General features: G+C 36.3%; 1 long non-coding RNA gene across 1 annotated transcript in view; it reads left to right on the plus strand.

The window, feature by feature from the left end:
* LOC115304734 overlaps positions 1 to 20,383 on the plus strand; it is a 159,217-nt gene that overhangs the window by 20,341 nt on the left and 118,493 nt on the right. The gene's annotated exons all lie outside the window — the stretch shown is intronic.

Genomic DNA, 20,383 nt, shown 5'->3' on the forward strand with positions numbered 1-20,383 from the left:
TGGGAGTGCTTCTCAGACAGAAAAATATCAAAATACCTCTCCATTTCTTAACTCTTTTTCTAGGAGTTCCTGGAATAGTCCCACAGAACCCTGCACAAAAGTGACAGTCAAGTTGTAGAATTCTAACTAGGGATATGTTAATAATTTCTGCCATGACTGTGAAATATTTTGTTGTATATTTACTATGGGTCTAATATTTTGCTAGAACTGAGGGATACAATAGTGAATAAGATAAGGATAGAGGTACAGATGGTAAAACAGGAAATCATGACTAATGAGTAAGTTTATTATAGTTGTAAATTTTCATTTGATCCATAGACCATGAGACAATAAATTGGTGGTATTTAAATTTCATGACTGTGTGCAGGAATCTTTTAGCATAACAATGTAGGCAATAGTGTGCAATGAAAAATAATATCTACTATTTATTGACGTCTTTCTTATGTCCCAGATATGGTCATTTAATTCTCACACAAATATATACTCCATTCTTGTAAGTGAATTCTTTTATCCCCATTTTTCACATGAGAAAATGAGGGTTAAATAATTGACCAAAAGTCTTCTGAGCAAGTAAGTGAGAGAAAGCAGCTCCTGGTTCAGGCTGGGCTCACTCAGTTCTAAGCTTTCTATAGAAGGAATAGTTAAGAGCCTTTTTAGCTCTGGTGCTTATAGCCAGTACACACTGAATAAGTTATTTACTTTTAACTGATTTTATTCTCTTTTAATTCCAGAATATACCAAAACCATTTCAGAAAGCATCTATCACATCTTTTTGATTGGTTTCTCAATCTCCTTTGTTAAGTATATCTCAAAAACTGCTTCAGTAAGAAATTTTTAAAAATAAATAAGTGAACAAACATAGATACATGCTAAAAAGGAATATATAGAACCACCACACATCCATTAGGATGATTACTACAAAAAACCCTCTAAAATAGAAAATGAGTGTTCATGAGGATATGGAGAAATTCGAAACTTTGCACACTATTGTTAGAAATATAAAATGTATAGTTGCTCTGGAACACAGTATGGAGCCCAAATTAAACATATGATTTACTATATGATCCAGCAATTCCACCTCTGTGTATTTATCCAAAAGAATTGAATGCAGGGTTTCTTTTTGTTTTTTACTGTTTATTTATTTTTGAGAGAGAGAGACAGACAGACAGACAGACAGACAGACAGAGGGAGACACAGAATGTGAGGCAGGTTCCAGGCTCTGAGCTGTCAGCACAGAACCTGACACAGGGCTTGAACTCATGGCCTATGAGACCATGACCTGAGCCGAAGTCAGACACTTAACCAACTGAGCCACCTAGGTGTCCCAAAAGCAGAGTTTCAAAGAGACCTTTATATACCCATGTTCATAATGGCATTAAACATAATAGGCAAAAGGTGGAAACAGCCCAAATGCCCATCAGTGGATGAATGGACAAACAAAATGTGGTATATACCTACTGTGGATTATTATTCAGCCTTAAAAAAGGAAAGAAATTTTGACACATACTACAGCATGAATGAACCTGGAGGCTGTAAGACTAAGGGAAATAAGCCAGCTACAAAAGACCAAGTACAACATGATTCCCCTTTATATGAGGTGCCTAGACTAGTTAAAATCATAGAAAGTGGATGGTGGTTGCCAAGTTCTAGGACAAGATCAAAGGGAATTTGGTTTTTAATAGATATAGAGTTTCCGTTTTGCAAGATGAAAAAAGTTCTGGAGATAGCATGCACAATAACATGAATCTATTTAACACTAGTGAACTGTATACTGTAATGGTTAATATTGTAATTAGTATATGTACTTAACAATACTAAACATTTTTAAAAAGGAAATATGAAAGACTATATAACAGAGAGGACCTGGGTAAAGGAGGCATCTCATTAGGTAAGTTGTTCAGCAAAGACATGTCCAAGATATGCATGGCATCATGGAACCTGCTCTGTCCAAAGCCACAGACAGCTTTCCAGAGAGAGTGATCTACAAATGTAAATCCCTGGACTGAGAAAAAGCTTGGTATGTTTGAATGAAAAGATAGTCACATAGGAGCAGATGATATTCTTAGAGGAAGGTAGAAGAGTTTGATTATGGAAGGATCATTAGACATGGAAGGATTTTGGACTGCATTATCTCCACTACATTTTAGCTTTCCTTTGTAGGGCTCTTTGTATTTTAGGAGATCATAAACATTATCCATTTTGTTTAAAAAATAGTAATTGGCTCACCTTTTAATGTTATGGTTTATATGTCTGTTATTGCACAATTAAAAATATATTGAGAAGTGGTATGTTAACTTGGTGAGATTTCATTTTTATTTATTAACTATCTTATTATTGAAGTGACTACAACCTGAAAGAATTTCCTTTTATATCTGTCTACCTTGGTAAAATACCAGTGAACCACTACTTAAAACATTGCATTCATTTTATACTTGAAAGTACTTCAAAGCATCTCTGGAAGTTTTGTGGGACCAGGTCAGTTCATTAATCCTCACTACAGTGGTTTAAGAGACTCTGAAGGCCCTAGTTTAAGCAATTAGTATTGGGAACTTTGCTGAAAACTGTCTAGAACTTCACTTAGCAGTGTCATTTCATGACAAATAGCTTAATACTGTGGTCTCATCCTAGAGTTGTTATCATATGGAATTTTAAAGCTTACCAGTTTTATCATCTTTTAAATATATTTTCTTAAGTAAAAGCAAAAGTTACTGCAATTCAAATATGTCTTGTTATCAAATATCCCTTATACGTTGATTTTCTTTGATGGAAAAAAACATTATTTAAAGTATTAATAGCTCTGAAAAGATGTATATCCACCTCAGTAAAATAATACACTTATGTTATAGTCTATGCATATATTTTTTTCTGTTTTAAATATATCTGAAAATTTTATCCTACTTTGGAATATTATTATCTACTATTCAAGATTCAAAACATCATGGCAGTTCTTAAAGTTGTCATCTGACCTTTCTTACCCACTTCTCACCTGACATTTGTCTCAGATTATCAGTAATATAGAAGGATTCTGAGAAATTTTCCCTAACTGCATCAGTGATGTTCATTTGTTTGCATTTCAATAGAGGAATCTGAATCTGGAAGATTGGAAGTTTGACTTTGAGGAAAAGCAGAAACTGATTCATAATAGGATGACATGTCAGTGGAAACTTAAAGCTGATGAAGTGTAAGTGTATTTGGATCAGACAATCAAACAATGAGAGAAGGCAGTATGAGTGAATGAAATGAGAAGGACACCTTCTTGGGCTGCCCAGTTTACATTAATGTGCAGCAGTAGAACAGAAGGGATAGGTGTATTTAAGGAGCAACAGGAAAACTGTGCAGCTAATATGAACAATATCCAGATTAAGTCAGTGGTACTCGAGAGTGATATGTTTTCCTTCAGGACAATTCTATTAATGCCTTCAGTGAAGTGGGGGTAAACTTCATAGTTTATCTCTATGCAATTTAAGAATTTAAGTAACTCAAGGGTACCTGCATGGTTTGATCAGTTAAGTGTCCAACTCTTGATTTCCACTCAGGTCATGATCTCACAGTTTTGTGAGTTCCAGACCTGCGTCAGGCTCTGCACTGGACCCATGGAGTCTGCTTGGGATTCTCCCTCTCTCTCTGTTTCTCCCCTTGCTCGCTCACTCGCACTCTCTCTCTCTCTCTCTCCCTCCCTCCCTCCCTCCCTCTCTATGTCTCTCTCAAAATAAATAAATAAACTTAAAGAATTTAAGTATTTCAAAAGAAATAATGGAGCTGAAAATATTTAATCTTTTAAGGTAATTTTAGATTCTAAGACTAAATGATTAAGTGCAATAACATTGTCATTCTTTTAGAATTATCAGTGTTAATTTAAAAATTTTTCATTTGGAGTATCAATATTCAGAGTTTTATTGTTAAAATGGCTTTTGATAATACCTCATGTACTCATTAACAATAAACGTATGAGAAGACCTTGACCTCGTTCTCAATGAGATTTTTAAATAGTTTGGAAGGTCCAACTGAAACATGAAATAATTGAGCAAGAATGCATGTTTTGAATGGCTATACAATGGAAAACCAGCTGACAAAAAGGTCAGGGGATGGGGGGAGTGTCCAGAGTGTTCAGGCACTTAGAACATGAGCTGAACCTTAGAGTTTGTGTAGTCAGAGGTAGGCCCTGATAATTTGGTTCCCTGAAATCTTGTAAAGTGAAAGTCCTATGAACTTTTAGTATTTACAATAAAATTCTGCAACATAATTGTGTTTATGCTAGAATAAAATAATGTTTCAATTACACTCAGATTATTTAATTTCCTTTTCCAAGTCTGATATACCAGGAAATTATGACTCGTCTTACCCATGATATTTCCTTACTCCATCATACCATCACACAGCCCCAGGAGTCTGGATGACACACCAGTTTGAGAAATATGGCTGTACAGGATCACAATGTGTTTGAACAGAAGAGCCCGTTTTCTTGGCCATTAGCATGTAATCAGGCTAAGTAAATAAGTTTTTTTTTTAATCATTAAAAGACTCTCATACCATATGGTATGTGTACACATTCTTTTGTATGATTTTGGTGGGCTTTATAAGCAGCCCAGGTTTCTTCTTTATAAGTATAACTGGTGCCCAGATGGTTTCATTTGCTGATAAGAGTTCATTTTCAATAATATGCTTTATGATTGGGTGCAAAAATCAACATCCTCCAAGTTTTGCTTTTAGAGTACCAGCCTTTGTTTTGTATTTCCGCCTGGAGACTTTTTGACCTTTGTCAAAAATATTTTTCAGTTATTCAGAGCACATTGGTGTGCACTAAAAAAAAGACCACCCAAGCACATCCCTTTCAGTTGGCGAATTCCACTTAGAATGGGAAGCACAGAACATTCTCTAACTGATGAGAGCTATACAGTCATTTGAATGTTTAAAAAGGTCAAAACTTGTGAGATCACAGAGGCTGGTCTCTCTGGCTTTGTGTTGTCAAGTGAAACGGTGTGACACAGTGGTCATCTGTACTCCTCTCTAGTTTGGAAACTTGGTGTGGCACTATTCAGAGGGAATAGTAGTCCTTGGTGCTGCCAGAGCTGCTCTTCACATTGTTCTAGTTTGTTCCAAACATCAAATCGCAAGCTGGCCAAGTAGCAAACAGTGGAAAAATAAGAAATATAAAAGAGATTCTGAAGGCATTATTTGTGTTTCACATGATTTCCGTTTCTTTGCTGTGTATGGCAATGTATTTTCAAGTGCTTAAATTCTTAGATCCTCCAAAATTATGAAGTTGTACTAAAACCTTTTTGACGATAATTCCCAAGTTAACAGTTTATACAAGTTACACTTGGCTTCCTGGCTGCAAGTGTTGCTTCCCCTGTTCCCACCAAATATTTCCCTTTCTCCACTGCCTATTTCTGCCTTGGATTTGTCCTCTCAGAGCAGCCTCTCCAACTTCTTAGCTGTGACTCAACCAGAGAAGCTTAATCTTTGACAAGAATATTCTATTAAGTCTCTGCTATGTGCCTATATTGTCTTTAGGATTGCATACGACAAAAATCTATCAGATGTGAAACTGAGAGTAGATTAAAGGACTTCACTGAATGTTAAGACACCCTAGTTGAGTCCTACAAATAGATACATGTTCTGTCTATTTATTACATTTATTACCTATCAATCATATAATTATATGATTATATTTTATCTTTCCCTAAAGGAATGTATTGAGTTCAAACAGAAAAGGGTATGAGTTGGGGCCAGGAGAATGTAAAGAGCCAAGGAGCAAGCTGGTTTACCTTACTTCTCTTTCTTTATGTTGCCATAACTTTGATTGAAAGATTGTAAGGTAGAGGGGGTAAATTATCAAGAGAAGAACTGGAAGATAAGTGATACATGCAGATCTATCACAGGACGTGGAGGAAGACAAAGACATTGAGTAAAAAGAAAGTCTGGACTGCGAGGAGACTGTACCAGCAATTAGCTTGGCACTTAGTTCACATGACACTTTAGATCCAAAATGTTAATCCCTTACTTCCATATATTTTTAAATGATATAAGATGAGATGAGCATTCAAATTTCTTTCTAGAACAATGAATAATTATTAATTTTATAAAGTGGGTGTATGGGCTCCTGGGTGGGTCAGTCAGTTAAATGTCTGACGTTTGAATTTGGCTCAGGTCATGATCTCACAGTCATGGAATATCTCTTTCTCCCTCTCTCTCTTTCTGCCCCTCCTCTGCTCACTCTCCTTCTCAAAAAAATTATATATTAAAAAGTGGGTGTATGAATTCTAAGCAACAGGCATAAATGATGTTATGTTGAAGTGGTTTGATGTGGCAGGAGGGAAGTGTAGGTATGGGGAAATGATGAGGCTAAGAAAATTAGGTAGGAGTCAGATAAAACTTTTAATTTACTGTTTAGTCCTATATTCTGAATGCTTTGTGGATCCTATAGATAAATACAAATCACATGTATGACAGTCAGGTTTACAATTTAGATAGGCCACTCTGGTTGCATTGTGGAGTTGAATGGAAGGGTAGAAAGACTAACATCAGGGAGGTCAGTTAGGATGCTATCAAAATAGCCCACAGAAGAGATGAGTTTCTAACCTAAGGCAGTGGCAGCAGGAATAGATAATAGGGAAGATATGTTAAGAAATATTGAGGGTGTATACTCCATAGGCTTTAGTGATCAACCTGATATGAAAGAAGGGAGGAAGTCCTTGGATTACGTCAAAATTTTTGATATTGATAACTATGAGGATTTTAACAGCAAATAATCAAAGGAACAAGTTGGGCAAGATGATACAATTGGTCAGATGGGGATAGAGTAAATTTGTGATGCATGTAGGACATCCCATTAAAGATAACTAGTAAGAGAGGTGTGTGTATGGCTCAGTTAGTTAAGTGTCTGACTTTCTCTCAGGCCATCATCTCACAATTCATGAGTTCAAACCCCATGTTGGGTTCTTTGCTGACCTGATGGCTTGAAGTCTGGAGCCTGGTTCAGATTCTGTGTGTCTCTCTCTCTGCCCCTTCCCTGCTCATGTGCGTGCTCTCTCTCTCTCTCTCTCTCTCTCTCTCTCTCTCTCTTTCTCTCTCTCTCTCTCAAAAATAAACATTTAAAAATTAAAAAAAGATAACTAGTAAGAAAATGTAGATGATGTAAGTCTGCATCTGAGCAGAGAAGTCTAGATAGGGGATGTAGATTCGGTTAGTAATTGAGACTATAGAATTTGGATGAAGTAATTAAAAGTGGGTGCAGGGTGAGGTGCTTGGCCAGCTCAGTTGGTAGAGCATGTGATTCTTGATCTCAGTGTCATGCGTTTATGCCCAGGTTGAGTATAGAGCTTACTAAAAGGAAGAAAAAAGAGGGGGATTGAATATATGTGAGGTGATAGATATGTTAAGTCAAAGGGGGGAAACCTTTTCAAAGTGTACATGTATATCAAATCACATTGTATGCTTTAAACATATTACAATTTTTGTCAATCTTACCTAGTAAAGCTGAAAAACTGAAAATAAGTAAAAGCAGCGAAAGAAAAAATTTTAAAACGTTTTAATCCAAATTCGTGGGCTGATCTGAGAACTCAATCCCAATGTTTGGCATTGTTTATAATTTGAGATTTCCTACAAATTCTGGGTAGAACGAATTTTAAAACATCTTAGAAATAATTTAACAGAAGGTATTAGTTAAGATGAAGATTAGAAATAGCAGGAAGCTACTACTGCTTTTAGAGCTGGAGGAACCAGGGGAGGAGGCATTGTTACCAGAACTCAGGAGACAAGGCTGTCCAGTGGTGGCCAGACTCCACGTGTCAGCTGCCTTTAGAGGGAGGGGCTGTCTTATGGGAACTGGACCCGTCCCCCCAAGGGAATGCAGCTGTTGTTAGACGTGTTTCCTGAAGTAGAGTGAGCAGGCTTCTCTCTCCTCCCACTTACTTTATTCTTTCTGTTCTTCTCATTGGAAGAATGTGATTTAAAGCTAGTTAGCAATGAAGCCTACAGAAATATTATGGGTGAGTTTTAAGCCCCTGTGATGGAGAGCATAATGGGTTAGTCTGATATGAGTCAACAGACAATTGAGAGGCATATCTCTAACTAGTATTTTCCCCTATTTTTTAATGTTTTTTTAAAATTTATTTTTAGAGAGAGAGAGAGTGTGAGCAGGGGAGGGTCAGAGAGAGAGGGAGCAATGTGCTGACAGCTAGCTTCAGGCTCTGAGCTAGCTGTCAGCACATAGCCTGATGCGGGGCCCGAACCTACAAACTGTGAGATCATGACCTTAGCCGAAGCTGGACACTCAACTGACTGAGCCACCCAGGTGTCCCTATTTTTCCCTATTTTAAATCATAATTATAAAAGTAGAAAATCAATAGATGGTGTTAGATTTTTTTATTAATCAAGTGTTTTTGCACCCACCTACCTTTCAAACTAAAACTCTATTACAAATAGATTGCTAATCACTTTTAAAATTACTTCACAACATAAGAACTTTTATATTGTGACATTTCTGTAACCCTGGGCCTTTTTCCTCAGTTAGGAGCCCTGAGGAGCCAAAAATAATACAAATTTGATTTGGTTGCCCAAATGGCTATTAGAGCTAGAACCACTGAGTGCACTAAATTTATACAATGGATCAGTGTTCTCATTGAGTCTTCTCCCCAGATTCAACTGCCACAGTGGGGATGTGCACTTCATAAAAATGAACTAATAAAAAAATCCTTCTGACAATTAGGCTTCCCTTGCTGGGCTTAAAATAAGGGAGTGTGTAGCTCTGTATTAAAAGGTGTGCTCTTGATATAGTCTTTTTTGAGGTTCTCAATCAAAGGACTCTGCTTTTGAGTAAGACCTTTAAACAGCATCAGCCTTTCCCTCAAAAGAGAAAGGCTAAAAAGAGTGCCAGACTCAATTGAACTTAACAGAAAATCCATTGGTGACCAACGAAGCAGAAAGGATGTGCTCAAATCGCTGGGTTGAACGCTCTGTTGTATAGATCAGACAAGCCCATTTAGTGTCTACTGGTTCACACCAGAGTCATGTACTTGTTCACCAGCTTTAGCTGCAGATATTTTAATGGCAGTGTTTACCAGTTTTAGTGGGAGACCAATGAACAAAAAACCTGTAGGTGGATTAACTGGGTCAAGCTAGTCTCTTGCTTGGATTTTAATTCCCTGGGTAGTGAATCGGGTGCCAAAGTTTTGCTATCATATTGTCATAATAAGAAGAATTTAATTTATTTGGTTCAGTCTAGGTCTAAGTTGATCTTAAAATATCCATTCTATATATACCCTACCTTTCAAAGTGGTTTATTAAGTAATAAGTCTGAAATAATTTACATGATGATTTAAAAACAAACAGAAAACCCCTTGCATGCTATTTTAAGATGAGTTCTCCAAAAAGAGACTCTGAGAGGGAGATTATGTGTGGACAGTTTAGGGAAGAGCCTCTCAGAAACATCTGTAAGAGATGAGGCAAGCAGGATGAGACAAGGCTGCTGGTGATCTCCAAAGTCAGCCTTCTTCCTTATCCCTAACGTAGACAAACAGACTGAGCCACCATACCTACCCTGCCCCACCTGACCATGTCCAGACATTGGGTATTGACTACTGCCAGGGAGGATCTTACCTTGGGGAAGTCAGTTCCTTAAGCTGAGAGAAATTTCCATTTCTCAGAAGTCATCATATATAGGGTGTGCCACAAAGGTCCCTCTTCAGGATCTAGACAGTCATTTCTCCAGCTCTGGAAAGTCTATGCAGCTGTCTTTCCCCAGAGCTAGGGAAATGACTGTCTGGATTCTGAAGGGGGAACTTTGTAGCACACACTACATCTGATGACTTTCTTGTCCCAAATGTCCTTTTGTCATGTCTACCGTTGTAATGCCAGTGTGAGTTATCAGCATTGTCTCATTATACCTACATCAATGCCACATAATGGTGTCCTTTTGTGCAACCATTTCTGTGTTCTTTTTTCCTCATTTTACCCAGTGATCTCTGGGAAATGCACATCTGATTCTATCATTTCTCCACAGAACCCTTCAATGGTTCCTACATCTCTCAGAATAAACACCCAATGCCCGAACAAGGCTTAAAGTTTCCTGTCCTGTTACCTCTGTAGCTTCATATCTGGACATTTAATTTTTTTTTGCTTTTTGTGCTTATAATCACCATGTCCTTTTGACCTCGGAGCCTCTGTGTACATTATACACTCTGCTCTAGCTTTCTCTTCTGCCGCCCATCATATTCATGCCCCATTAGCTCCTACTTCAGTATAAGCCCAAAAGGCCCTGCCATGAACCCTTTCCTGATCCCCAGAGGGGACTGAATTCTTTTCACACGTTTGTTCTCCATACTTCCATTGTACTGCATCCTGTACTTATTCTCAGTAAGTGTGTATATGTGTGTCTGGGGGGAGGCAGTGCGTGACACAGAGAGACAAAGACAGAGACAAAGTCTGATTATTTATATAATGTCTGTGTCATTAAATTTGTAGGCTTCAGGAGATCACGGAAGCTGACTGCCTTGCTCAGCACAGCACCCTGCCTGGCACATAGTATACGACCAATCCATATTAGTAGAATAAATAAAATGAATAATCAACCTGAAAACAAAATCCAGAGATGACTCTGGTTAACCTAAAAAGTACAGTATGATGTACTACTACCATTTCAGGCACTAAGCATCAATTTTTATTTCCTAATTATAGGTCCAAAGTATAATATATTTCACTTTTCTGCATTTCACTGGTCTCCTTTGTTCTTTTTAGAATATATATGTATAGGTATATACTCACACACCCATACATACATACATGTGTATATATATGTATTGTATATACATAATATGGAATGAGTTTTATGTGTAGAACAGAGCACACTCATGTGGTCTGGGCTTGTTTTATAGATATCTTGGCCTTTTAGCATTTTAACACATCATAGCATATTTACCCATTACAGATTTCAAATAACTTGTATGAGGTATAGAAAATAATTGAAATATCTAAGCAAACCACCAATAAAGTAAAATATTTACAACAGCTTTAAAATAAAATGTTTTATGAATGTAAATGTTTATATAAATTCAGGCCTTGGTATTAAAGAATGTAGGAAATGAGATGATACTGGGCTTTGGAAGATTTGTATTCAATCAGGTAAATAAAGTTTTCATTACCTACATGTGTGTTTCAAAAAACCAGGGGGAAAAAAGATCTCTGACATCTTGTAGGTGAATAATTTAACATGTTTTACTCCTTCAGTTTTACGCTTACCAACAATATGGAGCGTATCTCAGTTGCGGTGAGATACTTATCTGATGCAGAAAACTACATGTGATCGTATACATTTTCTAAACACATGTGATTCTAGGAAGTTTGTGCATCATTTCTTAATGCCAAATGACAATACTACAGTTTATCCTGTGTGACCTATTTACAGTTCATCTAATAAAAACCATACTGAATAAAGTTTCAGTGCCTTTGAAGTTTTACCCATGAGCAAAAATTTCCTTTCCTGCTCTAGGGGCTGGTTCATTTTCAGTCTATTTTGTGCCAATGTCATTTTTTAAGAACTCAAGTAATGTCTACCAAACCCAAAAGAGGCAATGTGAGAACCAAATCTTTTAAGTTAGATTCAGAGATATAAACTCAATAAACTAGATAATGGTGTTAATTCATCTGAGGATTATGAACTGGAAACAGTGTCTGATTAAAGACCTTACAGGAAGTAGAGTGACTGTTGTTCATATGTTCAGATGTTAAAAGCCATGTAGAGTAAGGAAACTCTTCTAAAATTCTCCCTGGAGACATTATCTTTTTGATTTTTCCAAAAACACTAAGTGGGTGATTATTGCTTGGGCTCTGGTTAAGCTTTGGTAATGTGATGATCCCTTGCCATCTAGATCATTAACTGCAGCAGAGAATTCTGGAATCTCAGCTCTTAGAATTTCCTTTTTGTAAGCATCCAAGTGTGGCTTAACTTAAACTTGTATTGCATGCATTTGGTGGGTAACTCCATGAAAAAAATTTATTTTGGTTAATACAGTTCTAATTACAAAGCTTATTTGCTTGGAAAATGCCCAAAGGTTTGCATTTGACTGTGAAGTATCTGGGCCCCATCTTCATTCCTTGCTCAACTTGGATTTTTGTTAATAAAAGAGGATTATATTCACTACCCTGTAGTGTCAGCTTTTCCTCTCTTCTTCTCTCACATACTTCTCAGATATTTTAGTTTTATTCTTATTTCTTATACCTCTAATGGGGAGGATTCTGTCCTTTTTAAGCAAACTGTATTTAGGTAGTAAAGCAAAGTGGTTTATATAATATGCACTTTATGGAAGAATTATTACCATATGAGAATGCCATATTTAGTTGTACCTGAATGATGTGCTTGAGTCTTCATGCAAAAATTTCCTGTTTAATTTTCTTTGCTTCTCAAGGGATTCTTTAAATGAGAGCGGAATCCTGTTTTACTGATCTTGTCCTCCCGCCCCTCCGCCCTCTCAGAACAGTTCTTGGTGCAGCTTTGAATGATTTGTCTGAGTGTAATGCTGAACTTTGACATGAAAAATCACATCCTCATATTTATTTCTAAGTCTAAATTTAGGAAGTTGTAGTCAATTGCATGTTTGCACCAAGTAGAATTTAATTTTATGGATGCATAAAAGGTAATATTCATAGCATAGAACTAGTAGCTATTGAAAATATACTTGATAAAATATTCCAATTCCTAAGCCTTTAAATTATATTGAAATTTGGCTAGTTAAGAGGCACCTGGGTGGTTCAGTCAGTTAAGTGTCTGGCTTAGGCTCAGGTCATGATCTCATGATTTGTGGGTTCGAGCCCCGCGTTGGGCTCTGTGCTGACAGCTAGCTCAGAGTCTGGAGCCTGCTTCGGATTCTGTCTCCCTCTCTCTCTGACCTCCCCTGCTCGCGCTGTCTCTATCTCTCAAAAATTAAAAAAAAAAAAAAAACATTTTAAAAATTAAAAAAAAAAAGGAAAAGAAATTTGACTAGTGAAAGCAGAGTATTTTAAATAGAGTCCGCAGAGCATATGCCTAGTCTGAACCTTGTTATATGCAGAGTTAAGGACAGTGAAAAATTAATGAAGTTTATATTCAAGATCACAATTTAAGTTTTTTATACATTTTCCAGTGTCACTTGCCTGTCCTTCAAAATACTAGTGCTCTCTTCCCAATCAGAACCTACTCCTAAAAGAGGAGGGGTGCCTGGGTGGCTCAATTGTGTTCCTCTTGATAATGATTTCGGCTCAGGTCATGATCTCATGGCTGGTGAGGAGTCTTGTGTTGGGCTCAGTGCAGAGCCTGCTTGGGATTCTGTCTCTCCCTTAGTCTCTGTCCCTATCCCCTCCCCCATCAAATAAATAAATAAACATTTTTAAAAAAAGAAGAGAAGCCTCTGACACTCTAATGTAAATTTAGGAAAATATGTTAATTCCTCCAAGGATGAATTTCTTGCAGCCTAGTAGTTAATAAGGGAGTAGACCTTGGGGCCAAATTGCCTGGTTTGATCTCCAGAGTCTCACTCTCCGAGTAACCCTAAACAAGTAATTTAACCTCTCCCACCTTCTGTTTCCTTAGCTGTAAAATGGGGATAATAATAGTTGCTGGAAGGATTATATTAATGTATGTAATGCACTTATAACAGTGCCTAGCGCATGCTGCCATACTCAGTAAAGGCTATTTCTGTGATATAATGAAATGAAAATGAAAGGTAATGCCCTCTATTCTAGAAATTTCAGAATCATGTGGTGAAAGGAGAATGATTTGGGAAGGAAGCAAGGGCTTCCCCTCCACCCCCCATATCTCTGCAATTGCTACAAGGTGGCTATAGTGCTGCATATTGGCATGATTTACATTTGTTGGATCTCAAAGAATGGAGAGGTGGTGCAAAGGGATCTGTCTTTCACAACGCTTAGGAGTTCTGTTGCTGTGGTTTGTAGCATTGGAATGGGTGAACTGGAGACAAAAGAACTATGATTTAATAATTCTTATATTTTTTTCAAAACAGCTGTCATGTTTATTTTTTGGAATGAAAACTATTTTCATATTGCAGACAGTTTTGAAAATAAAGAAAAATGAAATTACCTTATCTCAAGAGTCAGAGAAAATTCACTCATACTGTTTCAGATATTTTTATGTAGTTCTCAATTTCTTCTATACATTTGGGATCATAACTGGAAATATGGTGTTACCTATGACATTGACTACATAATTTTTATTTTGATCATTCTCTGTGAGATTAAGTATTTTTAGTGAGACTTCTAATCATTTGTCATCATGTGGATATGGTCTAGTTTATAAGATGTATTGTTATGTATTTGCCCACTCTCCTGTGGGTGAGCATTTAGGTTGTTTGTTCTAAATTCTATCTTCATACATAGAACTTTGTTTCTATCTCTGTTTCCTAATGACAGATCCTTAGAACTAGAACCACTAAGTGAAAAGGCAAAATGCTGTTCTTCAGGCTTTCAGTGCCTTTCCATCAGTGGAGTAATACAGGGGGCTGGTATCCCTGTCTCCCTGCAAAGGCAGAACATTTTAATATTAATGTTTGGCAAAATGATAGGCACTCTGAGGAATCTCCTTCTTTTAATTTGATACTTCTTTGATTTTTAGCTAAGCTAAATCTTTCTATGTGTGTGTTTCCATTTGTATGTCTTAGTTCTGTTCTGTTCATATCCTTTGTTTTTCACTTAATATCTATTTCTATATGATTATAAATCCTCTTAATATATTAAATTTTCTCTTATATTTGTTGTAAATATATTCTGTGTTTAATTTTAATGTACTCTGTAAATTTTTATTTATGCATTGAAATTTATGATTTTGCTTTTCTTAATTTCTCTTTTATATTCAGAACATGTAGCTACTTTAGTATACTTTCATATCATTTTTAAAAATTATTTTATTTTTTTACATTTAGTCCTTATTTTATTACTTAATTTGGTTTATAGTATACTATTCTCCCCAAAGAGCTGTCTGTGTTCCCTCATCCATTCATTGAATCCCTCTATTAAATTGTTACATAAACTAGAATTTGTTTCAGGGTTATATTATTGCATGAAATTGCTTCCATTCTATTTTATTCAATTGATCTTTCTGTCAATTCTTGTGCCTGTACTATCACTCATTCATTCAGTTGATACAGCTCTTATTAAATCTTATTAAGGACATCTTCCTCTTTTTTTTATTAGATGAACTTTGTATGCATTTTGAAATATGCAAAATGTCCTTTGGGATTGTTATTAAAGGAGCATTAACCAAACCAAACCCAAACAAACCAAAGCAAAACAAGAAACAACTAATGATATTGAAAGCTTACAACATTGTCTTTTCACTGTTAGTAGTGGTATAATATGTCTTTTAGCTTTTCAGTTTCTTTGCTGGCCTATTGGATTAGGCCAAATAATTTTTATAATATGCTTCTATTTTTAATATACTGAAAGTTTGCTCTTTGTTGTCAAACATCAAGTGGATTTTTTCACATTTTATAAATGCCATTTTATTTTCTAGTAAGATGATCATATTGCTATGAATCCTTTTATTGATAGATACACTAGTAGTATACTCTTCTTGGATTAATGATAAGTATTTTAATATATCATTAAGTTTAGCCTGCCTGCATTTTATTTAGACTTTTCCTATCTATATTCATAAATGAGTTTTGTTTACATGCTGCCCTTTTGACCAAAATCTTTCTATTTTAATCTGTTTTACAAATTGAACTTTCATAATTTTATTCTAAGAAAGCATTCTAGTTAGAAATTTATTTAAATTTGCAAATTATCACTTTATTCTATACTTTTTTTGCTGGCAACTTTCTCCAACTTAGTATTAAACTAGCATAATAATATGAATATAGTAGCTTTTCTTGTTATTACATCTTCATTCTAAAAAAATTTGGAGGAATTTGTTGGTGAATGAAAAATAGGATTTCAAAGTCTAACTCTTCTGATATCTTTCATAGTTTTTGATATATTTTTCGACTGTCATTATGTGGTTGATTTTGATAAGGTTTTCTCTCTTTCCAAACAACTTCAAACAAATTGAAACCTCCATTTCTTGTTAAATCAGTGAGAGACAATTTATCTGATTATTATTGTGTGGAAAGAGCACATTGTTATTCTCATTTTTTCACTTTTCTTTACTCTGTTCTACCTCCCAAACTCAATCAGCACTTTTATGTTATCACAGTTCACATTTATTTTCTGTACTGTTACCATCCTTAAGTCCTCTGCGATTTGTCCATAAGTTGAGTCTAAAAGATAAAACCAATCTACAACTGAGAATATTTGGGATATTCTTGCTTTCTGGGTTCCAGTTTAGATGGAGAATATTTCTTGTGCATTTTGAAATGGTCACTATCCTAATCATTTCCCCCCTTTCCTGGCAATTTTCTGTCTACCTTTTCAAATACAGAAGTGCTGATGCATAGGGGCACATGTATCCCAATATTCATAGCAGCACTGTCAACAATAGCCAAATCATGGAAAGAGCCTAAATGTCCATCACCTGATGAGTGGATCAAGAAGATGTGGTATATATATACAATGGGGTATTTCATGGCAATGAGGAAGAATGAAATCTGGCCATTTGTAGCAAAGTGGATGGACCTCGAGGGTGTCATGCTAAGCAAAATAAGTCAGGCAGAGAAGGACAGATACCATTTGTTTGCATTCATAGGTCTAACAGGAGAATAGGAGAAACCTAATGGAGGACCCTGGGGAGAGGATGGGGAAAGAGAGTTGGGGAGAGAGAGGGATGCAAAACCTGAGAGACTATTGAATACTGAAAACTAACGGAGGGTTGAAGGGGGAGGGGGAGGGGGAAAAGAGGTGGTGGTGATGGAGGAGGGCACTTGTGGGGAAGAGCCCTGGGTGTTATATGGAAACCAATTTGACAATAAACTATTTAAAAAAAAAATCTAGATTGTCTTACTGTGCTTAATGCTTAGCTTTTCCCCTGGGTCAGATCTCCTATTTCCCAAACTCTTCATATCTTCTTCTTTCATGGTTTCTCTCTAAGTTTTACTAGTAGATCATCTAAAATAACTTTCAAAGTTACATGCCATTTAACCCTCCACAGACCATACATATCACAAAGTATCATTATTCTCTCCTATATTAAAGTAATAGCACAACTAGGCTTAAAATTTTAAATGCAAAATAATTTTCTTTGAGTTTTGAAGCCATATTTTTTCATCTTTTTGAATACAGTTTTGCTAGGAATCAGATGCCAGGCTATTTTGTGTTTCTTGACAACAATGTTTTAGCCTCTACTTTTCAGTGTTTCAGATCTTTTCTTTCTCCCCAAGGTTCTGAAATTTGACCTTGATGTTGTAGGTGTGCATCTTGTTTCATTTATAACTTTATCTTCTTATTGTGTTTGGGGAGATTCTTTGCTATTATTCCTTGAATAATATCCTTCCTTTAATGTTTTTTTGGAGATGATATTGGCTAGTTCTTAGCCTTTCTGTTTTAATTATCTATGAAATTTTTATCTTTTCTCTCAAGTTTTCTGCCCCTTTCTACTTATTCTGTATTCTGGGAAACATTCCCATCATTTATTTCATTTATTAAACTTGTATTTTAATTTTAATTTCTTTTGGTTTTTCCAATTATTCATTTATTGTAAACTTGCTTTGTGGGTGGTATATATTCTGAGTCTAACAAGTGGACCAAGTATATTGATTGAGTTCTTTCTGTTAACAAATTCGAGGGCTTTTGTTGTTTATCTTTTGTACTGTGGACTTTTCTCAGAAATGCGGTGATCCATTGCTGCCTATCATTTTTAAGAATGAGGCAACAGAAATGCCACTTCAAAGGTTAAGTTATAGTCACAGGGCTTGACAGTGCTAAAAATGGGTGAGTTGCCTGCATTACCTTGGAAGACGGCTGAAGTAAAATAGGGAAGGTTTTACTTGGGATGTTGGCTTTCATACCAGCTGGCCTACTTTTTATTTTGACAGTTTAGTCAATTTCTTTAATATTTTTTTAATGTTTTATTTATTTTTAATACAGAGAGAGACAGAGCATGAGAGGGGGAGAGGCAGAGAGAGAAGGAGACACAGAACTGGAAGCAGGCTCCAGGCTCTGAGCTAGCTGTCAGCACAGAGCCTGACGCGGGGCTCGAACCCACGAACGTGAGATCATGACCTGAACCGAAGTCGGAGTCTTAACCGACTGAGCCACCCAGGCGCCCCTAGTCAATTTCTTTAATAAAGAACTTAGTGAGTACTTCTGTGAAACTGGCTCCCTTTCAGCTGTAGCCTATGTATTTACATTCTAGCTTATGGCTCCTTCATCAGTCATTGGTCCTCCATCTGCTTTCTATCTTCTGGAAAGTCAGTGAAATCTCTTCACAACTGATAGTCTTTATCTCTTTTATTCTTCAATGTGTGTGTTTGTAATTTTTAGAAAATGCTTTTTACTTGTTTCACTGGAAGTTTGAGAGAGGAGATGCATCAAGTCAAAGGAATGTGTTTAGGTCTATAGCATGCTATACAGACATAGTCATTGTTTTTCTCAGGCATTCATTCAGAACATATGCTTGCTTTGTCTGCCATGTGCCAAATTATTACCAAAGACAAGGCCTCTTTGAACTGAACTTATAAAACTCCCTGCCTTCATGGAGTTTTGAGTGGCGCCTTGTAGACAGACAGTTAGGAAGCTTGCTCCATAGTAAAAGCCAATACAAAATGTCATGACTGTATTGTTACTGACACATGTAGAGGAGACCCAGGTAGGATTGATCCCAGGGAAATGAGGGCCCTGACTGCTTGGAATGTGCAGGCTGAGCCCACTCAGTGTCTCCCTGTATCAGCACCTTGGCAAGCAGCATGCATCGTGCCCTGTAGGCCCAGATCAACCCTTACATAGGCATGTTCTACCACTTCTCTTTTCAAGTATGTCTCTTACGAAAAGAGTGTTTAATCTGTTTCTTTCTTTTTTATTTATTTTTGAGAGGCAGAGAGAGACAGAGTGCAAATGGGGGAGGAGCAGAGGGAGAGGGAGACACAGAATCTGAAGCAGGCTCCAGGCTCTGACCTGACAGCACAGAGCCTGACATGGAGTTTTAACCATGACCTGAGCCGAAGTCAGACACTTAACCGACTGAGCCACCCAGGCACCCACGGTGTTTCATCTGTTTCTTAAGCCAACCTGATCTTTTCCCTCTATGGGGGAAATTTAACATTTCATTTATTATCATAGTTGATGTATTAATCTGATTTGTCACAACTTCTTTTTCATCTACATTTCCTGTTGTTTTTCCTTTTCATCCTTTGTGACACAGGATATGTTGATTTTATGGGTTCTTCGGTGATTTGGAAGTTATATATCTTATTTATGAATCTATTAGTGGTCATCTTTAGGTTTTTAAATATATATTTAAAATGTCATCTTGGGGTTTTGGGGTGGCTTAGTTGGTTAACTGGCCAACTCTTGATTTCAGCCTAGGTCATGATCTCACAGTTCATGGGTTCAAGCCTTACATTGGGCTCTGTGCTCACAATGCGGAGCCTGCTTCAGATCCTCTGTATCCCTTTCTCTCTGCCTCTTCCCCCTCCCCCACCTCAAAAAATAAATAAATGTTAAAATATTTTTAATGGCATCTTCTCTTATGTTAAAAGTTAAGAACATACTACCAATGTTTGAATTGTACTTTTGTAAAATGAGTAATTTATCATGCTTTTCTACTCCTCTGACTACTTCTAAACCTTTGTCAGATGCCATAATCATTTTTAATTTTCTAATTTGAGTCATGCGAAACAGCTAGATTGGAAGAGTGAGTGGGAGAAATTCCCTGTGTTATTGTAGTCAGCTAATGTAGTAAACTAACACACTTTATTTGCAGTGTAAATCTTAGTAGGATTTTAGTATATAACATGTAAGAACATGGCAATATCTAGGTTTTCTGTTTCTTTTAAAGAGATAAAAGAAACCTTAAACACATAACTTAATTTTAACTCTTTGCAAATAAAATTTTATGTCAATAGAAATATTTTTGTATGATTTTAAGCATGCTTTTGTGGTACTGCAGAATCAAATGTTAATAGGGTTTTAAAAAACATTTTTAAAAGAAAATCAACTTAAAATTTTGGTTTTTCTTTATGAACCAAGAAAAGGGGCTTTAAAGACAAATAGTTGCATTAAAGCAATGGATAAAACATAGTCAAGTAGCTTTTAGGCAAAATGTAATGATGATAAGAAAGGTAATTTACATTTCCTGCACCTCTAAAATAGGTTTTATTCATTGCTGGGGTTCCTTTAAGATTCATTTTAGTTAAGCCTTTGCCATACCCTGACAAGGGTGAAAGAGTTAAATAATTTTCTCTGCTACCCACTTTTTGCGTATATCTGAGTAGCAGCCCCACTATGGGGAAATGTGTGGAGGTAG

This window comes from Suricata suricatta, chromosome 10, assembly GCF_006229205.1.
Source record: "Suricata suricatta isolate VVHF042 chromosome 10, meerkat_22Aug2017_6uvM2_HiC, whole genome shotgun sequence".
Taxonomy (NCBI): domain Eukaryota; kingdom Metazoa; phylum Chordata; class Mammalia; order Carnivora; family Herpestidae; genus Suricata; species Suricata suricatta.